Raw genomic sequence first — 15,035 nt, forward strand, 5'->3', positions numbered from 1 at the left:
GGGCGGGGCTAAATGACACGATACAGGAGATTTGTCTACTCTTTTGGGGGTGCGGGGGTTACCCGAAAAATCGTGAGCTTCCCGCGACTCCCGGGAGAGTAGGCAAGTATGAATTATTGCAAGACACATTGCTCTAGAACAGCGGTCGCCAACCCGTCGCTCACGAGCCACGGGTGGCTCGTGCCTGCAATCCAAGTAGCCAAATTTGTCATAGAAAAACAACAATGCATTTATTAATACAGTGATAAAGGGATCTATTTATTAAGCTTTGGATGGAGATAAGTACCAGCCAACCAGCTCCCAACTGCCAGGTCGCAGCTGTCTTTGAAAAATCACAGTCAGGAGCTGGTTGGCTGACACTTTATCTCCATTCAAAGCTTAGTAAATAGGCCCCTCTATCACTGTATTAATAAATGCATTGTTATTTTTCTATGACAAATTTGGTTATTAGCCAAATTTTAGCTTTCAAAATTAAAATGTGGCTCTTCAAGACATCTCATTTTTCTCAAGTAGCTCCCACCCCAATTAAGGTTGGAGACCGGGTTCTCAAACTCGGTCCTCAGAACCCCCAACAGAGCATGGTTCCAGGTCTCCTCACAGAATCACAAGTGAAATAATTAGCTCCACCTATGGATCTTTTAAAATGTGTCAATGAGTGATTAATACACCTGTGCTCCTGCCAGGGGACCTAGAAAATGTGAACTGAGGACCTGATTCAGAGGTGCTCGCAAAAAGCGTGCGCTCACTCTGAATCAGGGAGGGGCGCTGTTTTTTTTAGTTGTGGCCTCCTGGCCCGCTCGCATAGCTGTGGGTGACCACCCACAGCTATTGCGAGCTGCCAGGATGATGGTCGCGATTGTCAACATCGACCGCCGCCCCTTTTGTAGTGAGCCACGGAGCAAGTGCTTTTTGCGCTCGCTCCAGGGCTTGCGCACGCGCAGTGCACACTGGGCCACCATCGACCCGCTTGCGAGCGGGATAGAATCAGGCCCTGAGTTTGAGGACCACTGCTCTAGAATGCACAAATGTCATTTCAGTGTAAATAACATGTTATGATGGTTAGCATTTTTTGCCTAACCTGTGGTATTATTTAAAGGATTTCAGGACTAATGCTGTGCACACATGCAGCGATTTTTAGGATGACTGAATGATAACAATATCGTTATCGTTCAGTTGTCCAAAAAATCGTCCAGTTTCAGCCCCAAAACGATGAACTATAATGACAAATGCACGCTCCCGTTTGTAGTTGGTAGTTATCGTTCATCGTCCAAACCTCCCTTCCAACCTGACGATATTGTGAGGTTGAACATGTTCGGGGATGAGGAAGGGTTCCCGGCAGTGAACAAAATCGTTCTTGATTTCATTCAGTGTTTCTGCTCAGTGTCGTTAACAATATCAAATCCCCTTATGAATGAAAACAGTAATTAATTGTTCCGTGTAAAGAATTACAAAGTCAGCCAGCAGAGATACTTTGTTGTTTAAAATAAGATACAATAGTCCAACAAGTATTTGTATAAACAGAGGTTTGTAGTACAGTACTTTCCAAGTAAGACTGCTGAAAAGCAGTAACCTGTTGGTAATATTGGACTTTAGATATATACCACTTGTTGTACTTATACAAAAAGCCTGGTTCTCTCACCCTTCGTTGGCCTGATAAGGATATCCTCAAGATGTTAAATTGCTGATATAGCGTGACACCCCTCTGAAGAAATCCCTATTGGGAAGAAATGCGTTAGAGTTCGGAACAAGACTGCTGCAATTTATTGCTGACATCCACAGCCCAACCTGAGTGCCTATCCCGCTGTCAAGTGCTGTTTATTACAAGCCGCCACCAGCTACCACTTTTCATAGCCTTGGTTACGTCTCTACCTTATGGTGGAAAGGAGCCGGACTAAGCACAGTTTGTCACGTGCGCTCCAGGGCCGACACCGAGCCTCCAGCTGGGTTCTCTATTGTTGCATATTCCCTTCACAGGCGGATGGGGTTGGGGACCGTGCAGTAGTTGCCAGCGCAGAATCATACCACCTAGTAATGTCTGCCGCACACTCTCTCTGTACAGTGGCCCTGATTCAGAGCCGGACGCTCTGACAGAGCGCTCGCTCTGAATCAGGGCCGGCCTTCTGGTTTTTTAGAACGGCCTCATGGCTGCTTGCATAGCTGTGGGTGACCACCCACAGCTATAGCGAGCGGCCAGGAAGATGGTCGCGATGGTTAAGACCATCACGACCATCGGGCTTGCGACGAGACCCTTGTGGTAGGGTCTTGTGGCAGCAAGCCCCAGAGAGATTTCGGCTCTAACAGAGCCGAAATCTCTCCAACTGACATCACTCGTGATGTCAGAGGGGCCGCCCCCAAACGGAGGCGTTCACATGGGAACGCCTCCGTTTGGGCAGCCACTCCCCCGGCCCGCCCACCAAAGGGGGCGAGCTGTCACTCAACATCGACAGCTCGCCCCCTTTGTTGCGAGACCTGGAGCGATGGAGTGCCCATCGCTATCCGGGTCTCGCACATGCGCACTGTCCCACCATCGACCCGGTTGCAAGCGCACAGCGCTTGCGACCGGGTCTGAATCAGGCACAGAGAGACAAGGACTGAGGATATTCCGCTGCTGAAGCCAAACCACTCCACCCGGTGTCCATCTGCCGTATGCTCTCTGCACAGGGGGTTGATAACGGGGACCGAGGTTTATGAATCATGCTATTTCAGCAATTTAACATCTCGAGGATATCCCTATCAGTAGTGGCGAAACTACTGCCCCCGCAGACCCCGCGGTGGCTTGGGGGCGCGGAGGCTTGTGGGGCGAGGTGGCTTGGGGGCTGCAGATTCCATTGCGGACTAGCCATCCGTATTGGAATCTGCTGAAAATGACCTTCCAAAAATGGCTGCCGCCTAGGAGGAGACAGATGCTGGAGGTCCTACTGGACCTCTAGCGTCTGTTAGGCAAGCGCATAGCACCGGAAATGCTGGCGCTGCTGGAGAAGATGCAGAAAGCTGCATCTTCTCCCGTAAAACCCCTGGCAACGAGCATCGAACCCCTGGCAACGAGCATCGAACCCCTGGCAACGAGTGTGAAACCCCTGGCAATGAGCATAGAACCCCTGGCAATGAGCGTAGAACCCCTGGCAACGAGCTTGAAACCCCTGGCAATGAGCTTGAAACCCCTGGCAACGAGCTTGAAACCCCTGGCAATGAGTAAGGAACTCCTGACAACAAGCATGAAACCAGTGGCAATGAGCATGAAAACTCTGGCAATGAGCATGAATCACCTGGCAACGAGCATGAGACCCCTGACAATGAGCATGAGACCCCTGACAACGGGCAGGTAATTTAAAAGTATTTAGAAGCCTTACTGTGGGGCAAATATGTAAGTGGCACTTTGGTAATGGTTAGGTCTAGACTACACAGCTGCAAGGGACCAGTGATGTCACACCCACGTGACCTGTCATCAAAGGGGGAAGGGGCAAGGATGATAAGGGGGGTCCAAAACTGTCCCCTCGCCGCGCTTCGGGCACAGTGGCTCACTGCACTCGCCACAAAAATGTATTCCCGCTCTACGTCCTTGTGGATGGTAACACAGGAGCGATCTGGCTCTCCTGCAGTGGTCACATGACTGCAACGTCACGGAGGTCCTTTCCCCGCATAGGATCTAGCAGCAACCCTTTGGGTGTAATAGGCATTACAGTGTGTGGCATAATGTGTAAGAGGCATTACGGTGTGTGGCATAATGTGTAAGGGGCATTACTATAACGAGGAAAAATGACAAATACTGTAAACTGTCTATGGGGGTGGGGGCACATTGTCAACTTTTGCACTGGGAGCCAAATTGCATATCAACGGTCCTGTATCCATTTTACCAAAATGCCATGGGGGGGAAGGGGGGGGTGTCAGAAACTTTTTGGCAGGGGGGAGCAAAAATTATAGTTACGCCACTGCCTATCAGGCCAACGAAGGGTGAGAGAACTAGGCTTTTTGTATAAGTACAACAAGTCCTTCAAAAATCAACAAGTGGTATATATCTAAATATTATGATAACGCTATTTACTAACTAGCGTGACTAACATTGGATTCATTCCATATTGCGATGGTCATTTAACTTTTTCATTTTTATGATCCATATCAATTTTTGCATCATCATATTTATCCAGTACACATTTTGCTGCGGATAATGTGGTTTTTACTGTCACATGTATGTTTTTTATGTATTTAATTTATTTTTTTATGTAATATTAAATAATATGTTTGATTATAACTTCATCGCCTAGAGGTTTGTGGTTTATATAGCCTCCATTATCTATCCACCATTTACTATATCTACCACTCCATACTCTACCTGATTGATTTTTGGTATATATCCATATTTATTATCTGTCTATACACTAGCGCAGTTTTTTGCCCGTCTTCATTTCATGTGGGGTTGCAATTTCCCCTATTTTTAACTGCTGCAGATATAGACATTACTAGTGTCATTTAAGCGCTTAGGTTGATTTTTGTTTTTATATCTAAATATTACCAGTCTTTATTATTATTATTATTATTATCGTTTATTTATATGGCGCCACAAGTGTTCCGCAGCGCCTTACAAAGTACATAAACAAATAGGCTGATTTACAGTGACTTACAGTACAGTACAATACAATACATTACAGGACATAGATAATATACATTGCTACATTCACGACCATAACACCCAGATAAGAAACAATGCAAAGCAACCAAGTGTTAGGTGCCCTGGTAGAGAGTAAGAAGTAGATGAAGGTATAGTAAGGAGATGCACAAGAGGGTAGAGGGCCCTGCTCATAGGAGCTTACATTCTAAGGGGGAGGGACAGACAAACAGGGGTGGAACAGATGGGGTAAGCAGGGAGGAAGGAGTATGTAGCAGCAAGTTAAGGTGCTTAATTGGAAAGTACTAAAAAAACCACTGTTTATACAAATACTTGTTGGACTACTGTATCTAACTTTAAACAACAAAGTATCTCTGCTGGCTGACTTTGTAATTCTTTACACGGAACAATTAATTACTGTTTTCATTCATAAGTGGATTCAATTTCCAAAACTACACTTCTCAATTTTCCAGCGCTGTCCTGATTGACAGTATGTGATTTATTTCTTGTGGGTGTTGGTACATCAATGGAGTAACATTATAGACTGCAGCTTTTTTATATATATATATTTTTTATATTTAATTACATTGGACAAAATTTACTAAGCGGCGGTTTGATGGCGGTTTCTATTCTATTCTAAACCCTGGCGGTTTGGTGGCGGTTTCTATTCTATTCTAAACCCCGGGGGTTTGGTGGCGGTTTTGCAGTGGGTTCTATATGACAGCCCTGCTCTATTCTATTCTAAAATGTGTTTTGATGGCAGTTTTGCAGCAGTTTTGGCCTTAGTAAATCTGCAAATAGCAAAACCGCCGCCAAACCACAGTCAAAACACATTTTAGAATAGAATAGAATAGAACAGGGCTGTCATTTAGAAACCGCTGCAAAACAGCCACCAAACCCCCGGGGTTTAGAATAGAATAGAAACCACCACCAAACCGCTGGGGTTTAGAATAGAATAGAAACCGCCGTCAAACCGCAGCTTAGTAAATTTTGCCCTTTATCTGTTTTATCTTCATTTATTTTTTCATTGTATATTTTGTATTTATTTCAATGTTGTATTGTGTCAGAATTTAATGATTCGGATATTAAATGTGATTTACTTTGTATATAGGGCCATTTCTCCAGAATATTTTTTATCTCATCAGCGCTGTTTACTGATTTAGTTCATTTGTTTTCTCGTTTTTGCTTTGCTACCATATTGAACAGCTGCAGGGAGATAATTGCTTTGCGGCTCCATTCAGCGCCAGAGGCCAATTTTCAAATTTTGTTTAACTAATTGGTAGAATAGTATAGTTCAGAGGTTCCCAAACTCCGCCAATACAGTCCAGGTTTTAAGGATATCCATGCTTGAGCACAGGTGACTTAATTAGCACCTCAGTCTATTTGATGTAACTATCTGGGCTCAAGCATGGATATCCTTAAAACCTGGACTGTAATTGTGGTGTTTTGGAACTTCTGGTACAGTGTATTAACTCTTCTCAGGGGATTGTCCCAAGCCTACTCCTGGGGAATAGAACCATTGAGGCTTGGGTGGAGGCACGCTAAAGCTACCGTAACACAGTTATCCATAAAATAGCAGGGTCACCCCTGTTACACAGATAAAGACAATATAATCTTAATGAATGTTACATAAAAGATTCTAAAATCTAAATACTAGTAAAATGTGTGTATATGACATATATGCCCTGAAGGTTGTCCTGCAGTGAGCCTAGCGGGCTATGGTGGAAGAAACGAGTGACTAGCTACTTTATTAGGTGCACCTTTCTAGTACTCTGTAGTTCCGCATCTTTGCCCGCAGTACAGCCTGAAATTGCCATGACTGAGGAGGCTACTGGAATACACCGGTCTCCTTGTCATGTTTATGGAACCAGCTTGAGATGACGTGTGCTGTGTGACATGGCATGTTATCCTGCTGGAAGTAGCCATTAGAGGATGGCCATAAAAAGATGCACATGGTTATTATGAATATTCAGATTGTGGCATTTAAATGATGCTCAATTGGTATGAATTGTCCTAATGTGTAATAAGAAAACATTCCCTACACCTCCACCACCACCATCAGCCTGAACCAGCGGTGACACCATACACCCTACCATCTGCACGTCACAAGAGGCATCGAGATTCATCAGCTCAGGCAATGTTCTTCCAATCTTCAATTGTCCAGTGTTGGAGGACCTGTGCCCATTGTCGCCTCAGTTTCCTTAGCTGACAGCTGGGGAACCCGGTGTGATCTTCAGCTGCTGTAGCTCATCCACTTCAAGGTTCAGTGGGCTGTGTGTTCAACATTGAGATAAAGGCGTTTTTGGCAACAGAACGACACTGGAATTTTTTTATTTTGCCCACCATTATCTACATATTGTACAGACTGCTGTGCATGAAAATCCCAGATCATCACATACTGAGATACTCAAACCACCCCGCCTGGCACCTGCAATCATTCCACAATCACAGTCACTTAGACCACATCTATTTTCTAATAAACTAAATACATAAACAGCGCTGATGAGGTAAACAATAATCATAAATAATAAAAAAACATATGCCCATATATATAATAAAAATGAATAATACTTATTAAACATTGAATCGCATTCTAACACTTGTGGTCCTAAAATATATGTAAATAAACATCACATTTATAAAATGAACACAATCTTAATACAAACCTACATATAATATGCCAATATATGGTAAAAAAAATATATGCATATAAATTGAGCTAAATTCTTGCTCCAGCAGCCAATGTCAACTGAGATGATCAATCTCACAGTGTAAAATAGATGAGAACACGGTTATGAGCCTGATGTTGTTACAATATAAATGCCTCCGTTTACAACTTAGAACAGTGGTTCCCAAACTTTTATGAACCACGACACCCTAGAGCAGTGGTAGCCAACCCCGGTCTTCAAGAGCTACCAACGGTGCATGTTTTGCAGGTCTCCTCACAGAATCGCAAGTGATATAATTAGCTCCACCTGTGGATCTTTTCAAATGTGTTAGTAATGCTGGGCATACACAGCCAGATAAAATGTCTGTCAGACCGACAGACATTTTATCTGGCAGCCTGCCAGCCGCAGATGTCGCCGGCATACACTGTGTATAGCCCGACATCCGCGCTCCGCCCCCGGGGGAGGAGACATTTAACACCGGAAATGTCTGTCTGTCGGCCGTGGCTGGGCATACACTGCCCGATGCGGCCGACAGTTTACCGGGTAAATATCGCATCGGACAGGTATGCTGGACAATCCGGCATGCCCGACCGAGCAATATTTAACCCTCGGTCGCCCCCCCACATGCTACAATTATCAGGGCGATCCGCCGATATCAGGCGGATTGCCCCGATAATTGGAGCGTGTATGGCCAGCGTTAGTAATGAATACACCTGTGCACCTACTAGGTGGTCTGGAAAACGTGAACTGTTGGTAGCTCACAAGGACCGAGGTTGACTACCCCTGCCCTAGACCATAAGCAAATGTTTTCACGGCACCCCTAAGCCAAAAGTTTGTTATTGAGAAATGAAGTAGTAAAATTAAATAAATCGTGCTTACCTGTCATCCTTAGGATGAGTTATGTGGTGGGGGACAGGTTTCATGCTTCTGTTTGTCCACATATTGACATTACATTGACCATAACTAATTTGATTTGGTGCTGGACCACCAACCTCAGGCACCCCTGCAAGTGTCCCGAGGCACACCAGGGTGCAACGGCTCACAGTTTGGGAGCCACTGACTAAGGGGCATATTCAATTATCTGCGAAAAGTCCTGTTCTTTTCACCTGCCGGACTTTCCGCCTACATCGTATGTTTTTGGAGAAAACACTTTTCCTGCGCCCTGTTCAATTCCAAAGGACGCAAAAACGGCACCCAGCAAAACTCAAACAGGCGAAAAGTGCTGTCAGATTTGGGAAAATCAGCCTGACACCCTCCAAAAGATGCACTGACATGGGGGATAACGATGGATACCCCCGAATAGCCCTGCTGAAGGTATTTGGGGTACTTTAATGATCTCAATAGGTGTTATTTTGCGTCTTTGCATAAGTGGTGAAGAATAGCATTTAGCATTTTTTTGGGGTGAAAATAAGTAGTCCCAGCAGATTTGGGGTACATGACAATGGGTGCTAGCATAATTTAAAGATGCTAAAGTGAAGTTTTAAAAAACATAATTAATGCACCTTCAGCAAGCACCTGCAAACTTAAAAACATCTGGGGCATACTTGGGGACCCCCCTGGAGTCTATGTCGCTAATTTTTAAGTTTGTCCCCCAACTTTGAAATTTTTCACCCCTAAAACAAAAGTACTATTTTGGGGTGATCTAAAGTATTTTTAAATCTTTTTTTGACGCAGTTTACCTTTGGGGGACTGTCCCAAGGCTGCAGGGGTGTTCCCGCAACTTTGCATCCCAAAACCCCAATTCTGCACTTTTCTCCGCCTGCATTCACAGGCGAATCTTTTCCGTTGGTTACAAGGTGCAGACTTTTTTGCACTGGTGAAAAGTCTTTGCTATTGAATACGGGGATAAGTTTCCGCCTGGCGAAATGACGTCATCAGCAGAAACTTTCCGTCGAAAACGGCTTATCGCGGCTAATTGAATACGGCCCTTAGAAACAAAATGTTCCATGTAAATATAGCAATTATTGATAAAAGCAAGATTGTTGATATAATAGTTACGGTGTTCCAACCCTCGTTATTAAAAAAGCCGTTTAATGTACTTACCAATGATGTTGTTGGAAAGCGGTATTAGGTAATCAGTGCTGGACCAAATGATGTGTGGCAGCTGATCTTAGATATAGCTGTCAAGATGGTGAAATGGCCGGTTCTCTCAACCTCCTCAACGCGAAGGGAGTAACCTGGATAACGTACTTTGTGTGCCTCCCAATCTCCGTCTCTTTGCACGGAAGGTGTACAGTGTAGAGGCACTAGCTGGAGAGGTCCGGTGTTAGTAGTGGAGTTCCCGATCTTCGTATTTGTCCAACTGCGGGGTGAACGTGCAGTGTAGGTGTACTGGCCGGGAAAATACGATGTTGGCAGTGGGGCACACGTGAAATACACACACATGCAGTATATACAGGGCCGGCCCGAGCCTTATTTTTTAGGTAACCGAAGATAGATTTCAGCGCACCTTGTTGGACTTTGCACGTGCCAAAGTCACGAGCCGAAAAAAGAAAGGGGCGTGTTCTCGTGGGAAAAGTTGAAACCCAGTGATGTTGATGTTCCAGCTTGCCGGTGGAGTATAACCTTTTAAACCATGTGGTAATCAGCCAACACTGTTTGAATTTTGGTACGAGTGCACCATACCTCAAACGCATTGTTTTTAAATGTGTTTGTGAATTAAAACTTTTAAGCACTATGGAGCGCCCCCTTTTTGTCTTTGTTTAATAGCTATTTCACTCGTGGGATTTGGGATTCTCAAGGAGAGCAGCTGTCTGGAATTTATTGGGACACTGGTGCTATAATTAGGACACTGGATTATACATTGCCCTGCCACACAGTGTGGACGTATATTTTGAGTGGTAATTACCTGCACGCAGTCAAAAGAGGCCGCACACCAGCTAACCAAAATATATGTAAATATATATATATATATATATATATCTCTTATAGCTATTATCCTTTGTTTAAATTCAGCAAATTAAAGTTTAAAAAAATAATAATATATATATATATCTTTTATTATTTTATTTAATTTGCCGAGTTTAAACAAAGGATAATAGTTCTAAGATATAGAGAGATATATAAACTCCCAATTGTATAGACTGTATATATATATATATATATATATATATAATAATAATTACATATTTAAAAACCTCTCTCTCTGCAGTTCCTTGATGTAAACACATCAATGTGGTCACAACTAATTGAGATGCTGGACATTTACGTCACTGTGGGAGCGTGCCTAGCAATCTCCGAAATGCTGGACTTGCCGTGCCAGGGCAGTAAGGCTGGAAATAGGGAGCCCGGCATAGAATGGTTGCCGGGCTTCCGACATTAAATCCAGCGATGCGATGGTAACTAGCCATCGCATCATAACCATTGGATGGTATAACCATTGTGATGGTTATACTTTGTGCATGTGCAGAAGCAGTTACAGCTTTGCACAAGCTCACTTGATGAGAGATATTGTGAGCACCCAAAAAGGGGGTGGAGCCTCTGGGAAAGAGGCGGAGCCTCACAACACCCCTGTACACGACACTGTGAGGGCATGTCCAGCACTCTCCCAGATGCTGAGCTGCCCCCAGATTCTCCTTACACTGTGAATAGATGCTGTGCGCAAGCGGGACAGTTATTTTAACTGAGCTGCTGGGTAACACTTCCAGCTGAAAACAGCCGGGCATTGGAAAGCTGCATCTGATGGCTGGCAGCCATGGAATTCTCGCTATTTGATGGTAAAAGTACTTCCGTCAAATTGGAAATATCAATGGTTGCTAACCATTGGCATCCGATGTCCATCCCTACAGGGCAGCGCTGTGTGCTCCCTGTAACTGCCCCCCCCACTGAGGGACACTGCGGGTGGGACAGCGGGACAGTACCAGGAAAAAAAGGGACTGCCCACTACATGTGGGACAGTTGTGTGGTATGGTCATATGGTACACTTGCCAACTGATTGTCAGGGAGACTCCCTGAAATAGAAGCAATCTCCCTGACTCCCTGAAAAGTCTAACAATCTCCCTGATTGCAACTTAAGACCCTATAATGAAGCAGTAATATAAATATATATATAAAGTCAAATGGGATCATTAGTATAATTTCCCTGAATAGGTTCTAATGCACAATGATCCCTATAGCTACATACATTTTCAAATAATGTATCTTTTGGCCACTTATATGGAACCCCTTGTACACCCCAATACATGAGTATCATTGTGTTTTCATCAAGTAGATCTTACTAGCTCATTGGGACTCGTATACATTTGGATGTCAGTCAGTTTATGACACGCCTCTCAGATGTAGCAGTACACGCCCATTTTAACGCCGTGCTCATAGGTGTCGCTTTCACAATCTCCCTGAAATGCTTTTTTAAAAGTAGGCAATTATGTCACATGGCCATCATTCATTACATTCACCAAATGAATGGCTTTCAGCAATACACAGATAGCAATGATGGTCTTACTGAAGTTCATCTCAATAAAGCGGATAAAACACTGTGTAAAAATGTACCAAGGTTAATAATAATATCAGGACCACATGCATGAATAAATAAAAAGTGGCGGGAAAGAGAGGCAGATCTAAAGCCAGTCAGACATAAATGCCATTATATGATAATGTTAATACTCAAATTAAATAAACAAAATAAATGAGATACCACAAGTGTGTGTAATATATAACCAAATTCTATGCTGTACACAGCTAAGGTATTGTATGCAGAAACCCATCATACAAATAAACAGTCCTAGAATTTGGGAGCTGCAATTGTGGCCATTAATGTGGGCAGGTTTAAACATTGTTTTTTTTTTTTTTTTAAAGGTTCCAAAAAATAAATGACATTCCCATAAGTGATATACAGAGATCAGTAACGTGCTGCAGTGTTCATACAAATTTGAAAATTAAAACATTGTGGGAAAAAAAAGTAATTTATCAGGAACTTGAAACAACATAAAAACCTTTAACAGAATAAGGGGGAGAGTGTAAAACCCCGTACACACTGGACGATGTGTGTACGGAGCAATGTCGGCAGCGGCGGGCCCGGCGGGGGGGTGCAGACATCGGCAAGTGCATACACACTTGCCAATGCCGGTAACGACGGCGGGGGGGGGCGGGGCCATGCTGCGTTCGGCATCATGGCATCGCTAACGATATACCTAGATTGGGCTGCATGTACAGACGACTGGGGATTTAGGGCCTGATTCAGAGCTGAACGCTCTGACCAGAGCGCTCGCTCTGAATCAGGGGCCTCCTCCATGAAAATGGAGCGGCCTCCTGGCCGCTCGCATAGCTGTGGGTGACCACCCACAGCATATGCGAGCGGCCAAAAAGATGGGACTTGCGACGGAGACCCTGCGGTAGGGTCTCCCTGCCACAAGCCCTGGAGTGATTTTGGCTCTATCAGAGCCAAAATCACTCCCACTGACATCACTAGTGATGTCAGTGGGGCCGGCTTCAGACGGTAGGCGTTCCCATGGGAACGCCTCCATCTGGCAGGCACGCCCCCGGCACGCCCACCAAAGAGGGCGTGCTGTCAATCAACAATCGACAGCACGCCCCCTTTGGTGCGAGACCCGGAGCGATGGAAAGCCCGTCGCTCCCCGGGTCTCGCGCATGTGTACGTCGGAGCTCCCTCCGTCGTGCGCATACGCAGTGGGGAACATCGACCCACTTGCGAGCGGTTCTGAATGACCCCCTTAGTTAACGACCCATGGGAGCGAGTATCGTTCGTCGATAAGTGCATACACACTGGACGATTTGAACGATATATCGTTCAAAGATGTCGTTATCATTCATATCGTTCAAATGAATCCCAATTGATAACTATATCAGGAACCCTTCCAGATCAAAATCTATGTTTACTTCTTTTGGAGATAACTGGTGGTTTCAGCCTCTGGATTTAAAGGGGCGATAATATAAACTAAAAAACACATCTGGTTTTACACTTAATTTTATTGCCCCCTTACATAAAGCAGTCACTTCCGCTGAGAATTTTGCTGAGTTTTAGCACCTTATTTGTGCTGTGAAGCTCAAAAATAACTGTATGGATTTGGATGACATATAGGCATTTGTCTTACAATACTTAAAGCAAGAGATTTTGGCTTGCATTGGAGTCACGACCACCTGGTGAGCCAAGCAATATCAGGGTTGGTGCCTTGAAAGAGGGAAACTGGTTAGGTCGCAGCTTGTCTAAAGTCATACTCACCTATTGTCCCGGAAATCATGTGGCCTCCATAATAAGTCCCATATTATTTAGCAATTGGCAGCGTGACAGAAAATTGCTCTTTGCATGACAGTGTGACTATGGACCTCATTCAGAGCCGGTCGCACAGAGCGTATGGTCGTTCTGAATGAGGGGAGGACCTCTTGAATTTTCAAGACGTCCTCCTTTGCGGTGGTATGGCTGTGGGTTAACACCCACAGCCTTACGACCGCCTAAGGTGATGGTCTTGACCATCGCGACCATCGGGGCTTACGACGAGACCCTAGGGTAGGGTCTCCCTTGTCGTAAGCCCCGGAGAGCTTTCGGCTCTGTCTGAGCCGGAAGCTCTCCACTGACATCACTAGTGATGTCAGTGGGGCCGCCCCCAAACGGTAGGCGTTCCCACGGGAACGCCCCCGTTTGGGCTGCCACCCCCCCGGCCCGCCTTCTAAACGGGGCGAGCTGTCAATCAACATCGATAGCTCGCCCCCTTTGGATGGAGACCCGCTATGACCGGCGTTGTCGGTCGTAGCGGGTCTCACGCATGCGCACGACGGCGCCGTCGTGCGCATGCTCTGTGGGGGGCCATCGACCCGGTCCGAGCGCATCGGCGCTAACAACCGGGTCTGAATGACCCCCTATGTGCTTTCTTTGGACCCCATTTAACAACGATGAATAACAACTTTAGCACTTGCTAAAGGGATTATGTCATCCTTTCTGTATTTAACAGCGGTAAGCTAAAGGTGGTACACACTGAACAGATATATCTGCAGATGATGGTCGTTCATACGCACTGAACAACCATCATCTGTGTCTGGTCGCTGGTCCCGCTAGCCGGGGGGCGTTTCCCGTCCCTCTCTCTGCGGTCTCTGCTGCATGTGTACGGGTGGGCGGCAGACTGCCCGTACACACTGCCCGATGGACAGATATATCTGCCATCGGCTGTGCAGCACAGCCGACGCAATATGTCTGTGAACGACATCGTTCACAGACCTATTGCTGGTACACACTGGCCAACAGGCACCTGATACTTTGCCGATCAATCGATCGGCCAATATATCTGTCAGCGTGTACCCAGCTTGAGATTACCGCTTGAGCGTGATAGATGCTGTCCCCTTTGCCGGCAATGGGGACCCGGCAGCAGACTTTCCAGCTTCAGCGAAACCTTTGCAGGCACTGCCGGGTCCCTATCGGGTTAAATTGTCATTGCACATGTACAAACTGACTGTTGCGCATGACAGAGTGGCCCGTCATTGGTAGCGATAGGCTGCCTGTAGCTGAGCGGGGGATCCCGCCAACAAGGAGGATGTAGCTGGACCTCGTCGGAGAGGTAATAATGAATACCAGTGACATATTCGTTTGTATCACTATGATACTAAACTAAATATGCCGCTGGTGTTTAGGTTTGTCATTAAATGGGGCCCTTTGTGTGTATAATACGGTTATCCCAGAATCAGAGGTACCTTCTATGCAAAGTCTCTGTGATCTGTTATTGACATTGCAGCTTATTGTGCTGTTTGCCACTTACTGCATTACCAGTAAGCAGCCACTAGAGTGCGCTGTTGCCTCTGCATTAGACACTTGCTGT

The sequence above is a fragment of the Taudactylus pleione genome, unplaced genomic scaffold, assembly GCF_031769625.1.
Source record: "Taudactylus pleione unplaced genomic scaffold, aTauple2 ptg000671l, whole genome shotgun sequence".
Classification (NCBI taxonomy): domain Eukaryota; kingdom Metazoa; phylum Chordata; class Amphibia; order Anura; family Myobatrachidae; genus Taudactylus; species Taudactylus pleione.